Here is a 6838-nt window from a genome sequence, read left to right as displayed (position 1 = left end):
TAAGGCAGCCTTTCCCATTGGCATGTAATGGAGTGCCACTACAATGAAGACAGTAAGCACACTGACTATCCCTCACACGTGTACACCCATCTCATAAGGCCTACTCCATGTCAACACCCTCTCTGCCTTGTCCTTTCTACACCAGGCTACCTGGGTGTAGTTCTTGGGCTGTGCACGACAGGAGTACTCTCCGCGCAACCCTCACACAGGTGCACATGTGTGTGCACCCGTGATCATGTGTAACCAGCCCTTGACCTCCTACCCTGGTTGTGTTGCGGCAGCCTTATCTTGACAAGGCAGCACCGGTGGTAAACACACACAGTCAATTTTACCATGAGTTTACTGTGGGTTAGTCCCAGATTATGAGGCTCCCCATAGGGAAAGGTAAAAAAACCGGGCGATCTATAAGCAAAAACTCTGGGCGGAACAGATAATCAGAATCACCCTCCCATAGTTACAAACTGTTTTTTAACTGCTAAAATGGTGCCATAGCATGTACTAAGGCTTGTGTTTTAATTAATTGGTTAAATAGCATAGTGAATTGACTTTTACTGATTTGTTAAGTTGTTACATCAACTATTTGCAAATCCTAAATAGAGATTTGCAATTTGCAATTTGCAATTGGAAAGAGCTTTGCAGTAGATTCAGGGAATGATGATAGCGATAATGAAGATATACCACCCCTCCACAAAAAAACCCTCTAGATCATGATGAAAACAGAGCAATAGAGAAAGTGACACTATTAGTATAAACCAGGAAGAATTATCCAGAGGTATTCTTTAAGTTTTTATTTCCATTATTTTCTATTTTTGAGGCCATCAAAAGCAATGTAATAAATAGTATAAAGTAATATTGTTCATTCACAGCACATAAAACAATTTTGAAAATAAATGTACTCATCAATATATTTGTATATAAATGTTAAACATGCAAAATATAACTAAACACGTTTTCCTGAATGTCTTTCAAAATAAACTAACAGAAACAGAAGTGTAAGCATCACCGTCTGCGTCCTTTTTTTCTTTCATTACACTCAACCTTTTACTAAGTGTACTTGAAGCACTCTGCTCTTTGCACTAATCGCTGTGGGTCTCTTCACTCTGTTCTTCAGCCCTTTTAGCATATGTAGCTCACATTTCTTCCATTTATCAAAAAAAATTCTAAGCATTTAGCAACAACCCCGCTAAAATGGCTGAGCTCAATTTACAGACTTGTAGATCTACTAAGTATGAAACTTGTGGCAATGACAAAGCAATCTACAGACATCCTAAAGCCATGAAACCTATTGCTTAAATGTCTGCATTAACGTTGTACATAAACTCTATTCTCGTGTATTAATCCACATGGTTACAGCCTCTGTATAGGAACTGATTTCATAACAAATTGCCTTATGTAATACACAAATGTGATTAAACCCAAGAAACATGGCTTGCTCTAGTCCAAGCGTCTCCAATAAGTAGCCCCTGAGCTACTGATAGCTCATCAGCTACCTATAAATAGCTCTCCTGTGTGCAGCCCAGTGAACTAAATTAGAAGGTGTTCCTTGGTTGAATTAATATAAGTATGCAAACATTTTAAAGCGTTATAAACTGATGTTTGGAACAAACAGGTTGAATTTCCAAAATATATTTCAAGCTGATATCTGGGTGATAAAATTCTCACTGTGTTGGCAAGATTGTTACTAATATTATCCACTTGGTGCTAGGGTCACCACAGCTATGGCTGTTGTCTATTGCCCATATAGAGACATTCCACATTGATAAAATATTTTTTATGTTACTGCTGGCAACAATCCCCCGTATACAGAGATGCTCATTGCTAATAATCTTGCACATGTTGTTCCCTAACGTAATCTTGTCAATTACGGTCACTACTGCGTCTCTAGTAAAAGTGGCACAGGAGGTTTTTCATTGAACATAAGTAGCGCTTATCATAAAAAAATTCTTTTTTTTCAAACTGCAACATAGACTTTCCTAAGTTTTTAAATTACTGAGCACATTCTATTCCAGCCTCTAAATTAGAGGACTCAGGCCTGATGTTAGCTCAACATTCTTCAAGCAATCTGCAGGCATAAGGTGTCTGCTCAAAAGGAGGATTTTTAGGTGTGAATAGGTGAAGGTAACACAATATAGGCAGGGTGTTGACTTTCACTTCTTAGTCAGAAGTATATCTTTCTTTAACCGTGATGGTAGCTTCAGTATAAAAGGATTCTCCTATTTCAAAATCATCAGAGTTGGCACCAATGTGACATTGCTGTTCACAGCGTGCCGGGTCCACATTGACGTCTATATTACATGACAATAATATTGATGAACCTTAAAAATGCATTTTACATAATGCATTGCTGTTTACATCATATTGACACTCCAATATGTTAGAATTACTTTTAACATTATGTCTATATCATATGAATGAAATGTGTCTGTATGCGATGAATACAATTAAACATTTAGTCCAATTTAACACATGTTAACTTTTAAAATGTGTTAGAAATTGGGTTTTTGGTTGGCAGTCAGGTTACCCCCTATTCCAAGCAAGGACCTTCACTCTAGTCAGGGTAAGTCACACACAATCCAAATTATCCTGTGCCCACCTTCTGGTAGCTTGGCACTGAGCAGTCAGGCTTAACTTAGAAGGCAATGTGTAAAGTATTTGGGCAATAAATCATACAATAACACAATATAGCACCGCAAAAATACACCACACAGTGTTTAGAAAAATACATAATATTTATCTGGGTATATGTAGGTCAAAACGATAAAAAATGCAATAAGGAATTGTAAAGATATCACTGAAAAGTGATATGAAGGCCCTCATTCTGACCCTGGCGGTCTTTGACCGCCAGGGCGGAGGACCGCGGGAGCACCGCCGACAGGCCGGCGGTGCTCCAATGGGAATTCCGACCGCGGCGGTAAAGCCGCGGTCGGACCGGCACCACTGGCGGGCTCCCGCCAGTGTACCGCCGCCCCATTGAATCCTCCACGGCGGCGCAGCTTGCTGCACCGCCGCGGGGATTCCGACCCCCCCTACCGCCATCCAGATCCCGGCGGTCCGACCGCTGGGATCCGGATGGCGGTAGGGGGGGTCGCGGGGCCCCTGGGGGCCCCTGCAGTGCCCATGCCACTGGCATGGGCATTGCAGGGGCCCCCGTAAGAGGGCCCCTACATGTATTTCACTGTCTGCTGCGCAGACAACTGCAACTGCACCCGTCGCACAGCTTCCACTCCGCCGGCTCGATTCCGAGCCGGCTTCATCGTGGAAGCCTCTTTCCCGCTGGGCTGGCGGGCGGTCTGAAGGCGACCGCCCGCCAGCCCAGCGGGAAAGTCAGAATTACCGCCGCGGTCTTTCGACCGCGGAACGGTAATCTGACGGCGGGACTTTGGCGGGCGGCCTCCGCCGCCCGCCAAGGTCAGAATGAGGGCCGAAGTGTCTTAAGTCTCAAAGTCTCTTTCAAACACAAAGTACCTGGTTTGGAGTGGAAAATCTCCACAAAGGGCAGCAGAGGAGGAGATGCATGGAAAAATGGTGTGTGCATCGGTTTCGCCCCTTCACACACGGACGTGCGTCGTTATTTTTCACGCGTGGAAGACATGCGTCGTTTTTCGGCGCGCGGATAGTCTCCTTCTGTGGTTCGCTGGATTACCAGATGTCCCGGGGTCTGTGCGTGGAATCCTGGGCTTGTTATCCGGCTGCGCATCGTTCCGGGGGGCTGTGCGTGGAATGTTCTCCCTCACGGCAGCCGTTGCGTCGATTTCCTCTCTGGAAGTCGGGCAGCGTTGTCCAGGCGGGCCGTGTGTCGAATTTCCGGTCGCACCGCAGACGTCACGTCGATCTTTTCCTAGTGGTGTCGAGCGGCGTCTTTCCGGAGCGGCGGGCGGTGAATTTTTCACCGCGGAGCAAGCTGTGCATCGAATTTTTCGGCGCACAAGGCATCCAGTTGAAAGAAAGAAGTCTTTTTGGTCCTGAGACTTCAGGAAACAGGAGGCAAGCTCTATCCAAGCCCTTGGAGAGCACTTCTGCAGCAAGACAAGAGTTCAGCAAGGCAGCAGGCCAACAGCAAGGCAGCAGTCTTTTGTAGAAAGCAGTCAGGTGAGTCCTTTGAGCAGCCAGGCAGTTCTTCTTGGCAGGATGCAGGTTCTGGTTCAGGTTTCTTCTCCAGCAAGTGTCTGAGGTGGTAGGGCAGAGGCCCTGTTTTATACCCAAATGTGCCTTTGAAGTGGGGGAGACTTCAAAGAGTGGCTTAGAAGTGCATCAGGTCCCCTTTCAGTTCAAGCCTGTCTGCCAGGGTCCCAGTAGGGTGTGTGGCAGTCCTTTGTGTCAGAGCAGGCCCTCCACCCTCCCAGCCCAGGAATACCCATTCAAAATTCAGATGTATGCAAGTGAGGCTGAGTACCCTGTGTTTGGGGTGTGTCTGAGTGAATGCACAAGGAGCTGTCAACTAAACCCAGCCAGACGTGAATTGTAAGACACAGAAAGATTTAAGTTCAGAGAAATGCTCACTTTCTAAAAGTGGCATTTCTAAAATAGTAATATTAAATCCAACTTCACCAGTCAGCAGGATTTTGTATTATCATTCTGGCCATACTAAATATGACCTTCTTACTCCCTTCAGATCAGCAGCTACCACTTCAACAATGTATGAAGGCAGCCCCAATGTTAGCCTATGAAGGGAGCAGGCCTCACATTAGTGTAAAAACGAATTTAGGAGTTTTACACTACCAGGACATGTAAACTACATAGGTACATGTCCTGCCTTTTACCCACACTGCACCCTGCTCTTGGGGTTACTTAGGGCACACATTAAAGGTGACTCATATGTAGAAAAAGGGGAGTTTTAGGCTTGGCAAGTACTTTTAAATGCCAAGTCGAATTGGCAGTGAGACTGCACACACAGGCCTTGCAATGGCAGGCCTGAGACAAGGTAAAGGGGCTACTGGAGTGGGTGGCACAATCAGTGCTGCAGGCCCACTAGTAGCATTTATTATACAGGCCCTAGGCACATACAGTGCACATTACTAGGGACTTATAAGTAAATTAAATAGTCCAATTGGGTATGATCCAAAGTTACCATGTTTAAAGGGAGAGAGCATATGCACTTTAGCACTGGTTAGCAGTGGTAAAGTACGCAGAGTCTAAAAGCCAGCAAAAACAGTCCAAAAAGTGGAGGGAGGCAGGCTAAAAGTTAGGGGTGACCACCCTAAGGCATGTCAGGTCTAACAAAATGCATCATGGGGTTATCATTTTTCATTTTAATTTATTTATTAGCAGTTGAAAATGAATTGACTTACGTGTATTACATTTTATATTAGTAGTAGATGTTTTTTCATTCTTTTTAAATCACACTAAAGCACATTTAAAATGTAAATTATACCTAAAAGATATGTAGCACTAACCAGTACTTGGTAGAGGAACATTAGATGTATCGATGTCTGTAACTTCATAAATGTACTTTCAATCATTTCCTCCATTGAACCAGTAAGGTGAAGACATGAAGAGCCACCAGTTTGACCAGCTTCAGATCTTCCTTTAGCCAGCTTCTTTTTCCTACAAGACCGTAAGTCATACTAGAGCTTAACAACCTCATAAAATGATGGGCTTGGTGACACTGACATCATTAATTCAGTGGATCCAGGCACTGTAAATTAACTTTTACCAAAAGGTTTATCATTGTTTGAAATTCCTTCTTCTACAGGAATCTCTAACTCCACATTAGAGAACTTGTTCTGCACCCCCACATCATATGTTTGTTGTGACTGGCTGCATATTTTAAACAACCTCCAATTGTTTTGTGCTCCACTGAGATGTTTGTTCCACAAAGTAGAAGCAAGCAATTTGCTGTGGGAGACTCACTTCTTGGTTATGACTCATCATAAACTGTCTAAGGGCCTGATTACGAGTGTGGTGGTCAGTGATGTGCTCCCTTCCCTCTTGTGTTTAAAAGACTCCCTTGAGCCAACGAGCTGTCAAGCTCATCTGGGATGTACCTGTTTGCCTGTGGATTGGTGCAGTGACCTGTGAAGACTTGGGCAGCATTTCAGCAACCCCGAATTACTTTTCTCTGCTCTCTACTACTTCCGCCCTCTATGGATGAAGGGCCAAACCCAAAAACATGTGACTAGAGATAACAGCGCTACCTGCACAAACTTTGGTGAAAATCTACAGCATCTCTGATGTAAGTGTACTGCAGTAGCCAGAATGCAAAGGGGGAACTATGCTGGAATGAGAGGCAGTGTGCCCCCTCGCCCTTTGTGTTTAAAAGGCTGCCTTGAGCCAAGAAGCTCACCTGGGATGCACCTGTGTGCCTGTGGAGTGGTACTGTGACCTGTGAAGACTTTGGAAGCATTTCAGCAACCCCAGATGATGTTTCCCTGCTCTCTACTACTTCTGCTCTCTATTAATGAATGGCCAAACCCAGAAACATGTATAGACATAAAAGCACTACCTGCACTAAAGTTGATGAAAAACTACAGCAAATTTGAAGTAAGCATACTGAATTTACCAGGATGAAATGGGGTGAACTGTGCAGGGATGACAGGCAGTGTCCTCCCTCCCCCCTTGTATTTAAAACTAATAGTATGTATGATTTTTTGTTTCATAAATGTGACTCAGTATGTATCTCAAACAAAGATTCACAAAATTATATGTGTAAGAAATTGAATTAATATTTTCAGTTGGCAACTGCCAATTTCAAGGAACGATCACAACTCTTTTCCGGGTGGACCTTCAAAGACACTAAATTAACCTGAGCTCAGCCCCCTAGTATCTACAGCACAGAGTAGACAGACTTAATTTAGAGCAATATGTAAAGCGGTTATGAAGTTCCAAAATGGTAAGAAAG

The sequence above is a fragment of the Pleurodeles waltl genome, chromosome 5 (assembly GCF_031143425.1).
Source record: "Pleurodeles waltl isolate 20211129_DDA chromosome 5, aPleWal1.hap1.20221129, whole genome shotgun sequence".
NCBI classification, from domain to species: Eukaryota; Metazoa; Chordata; class Amphibia; order Caudata; family Salamandridae; genus Pleurodeles; species Pleurodeles waltl.
This window is presented reverse-complemented; position numbering follows the sequence as displayed.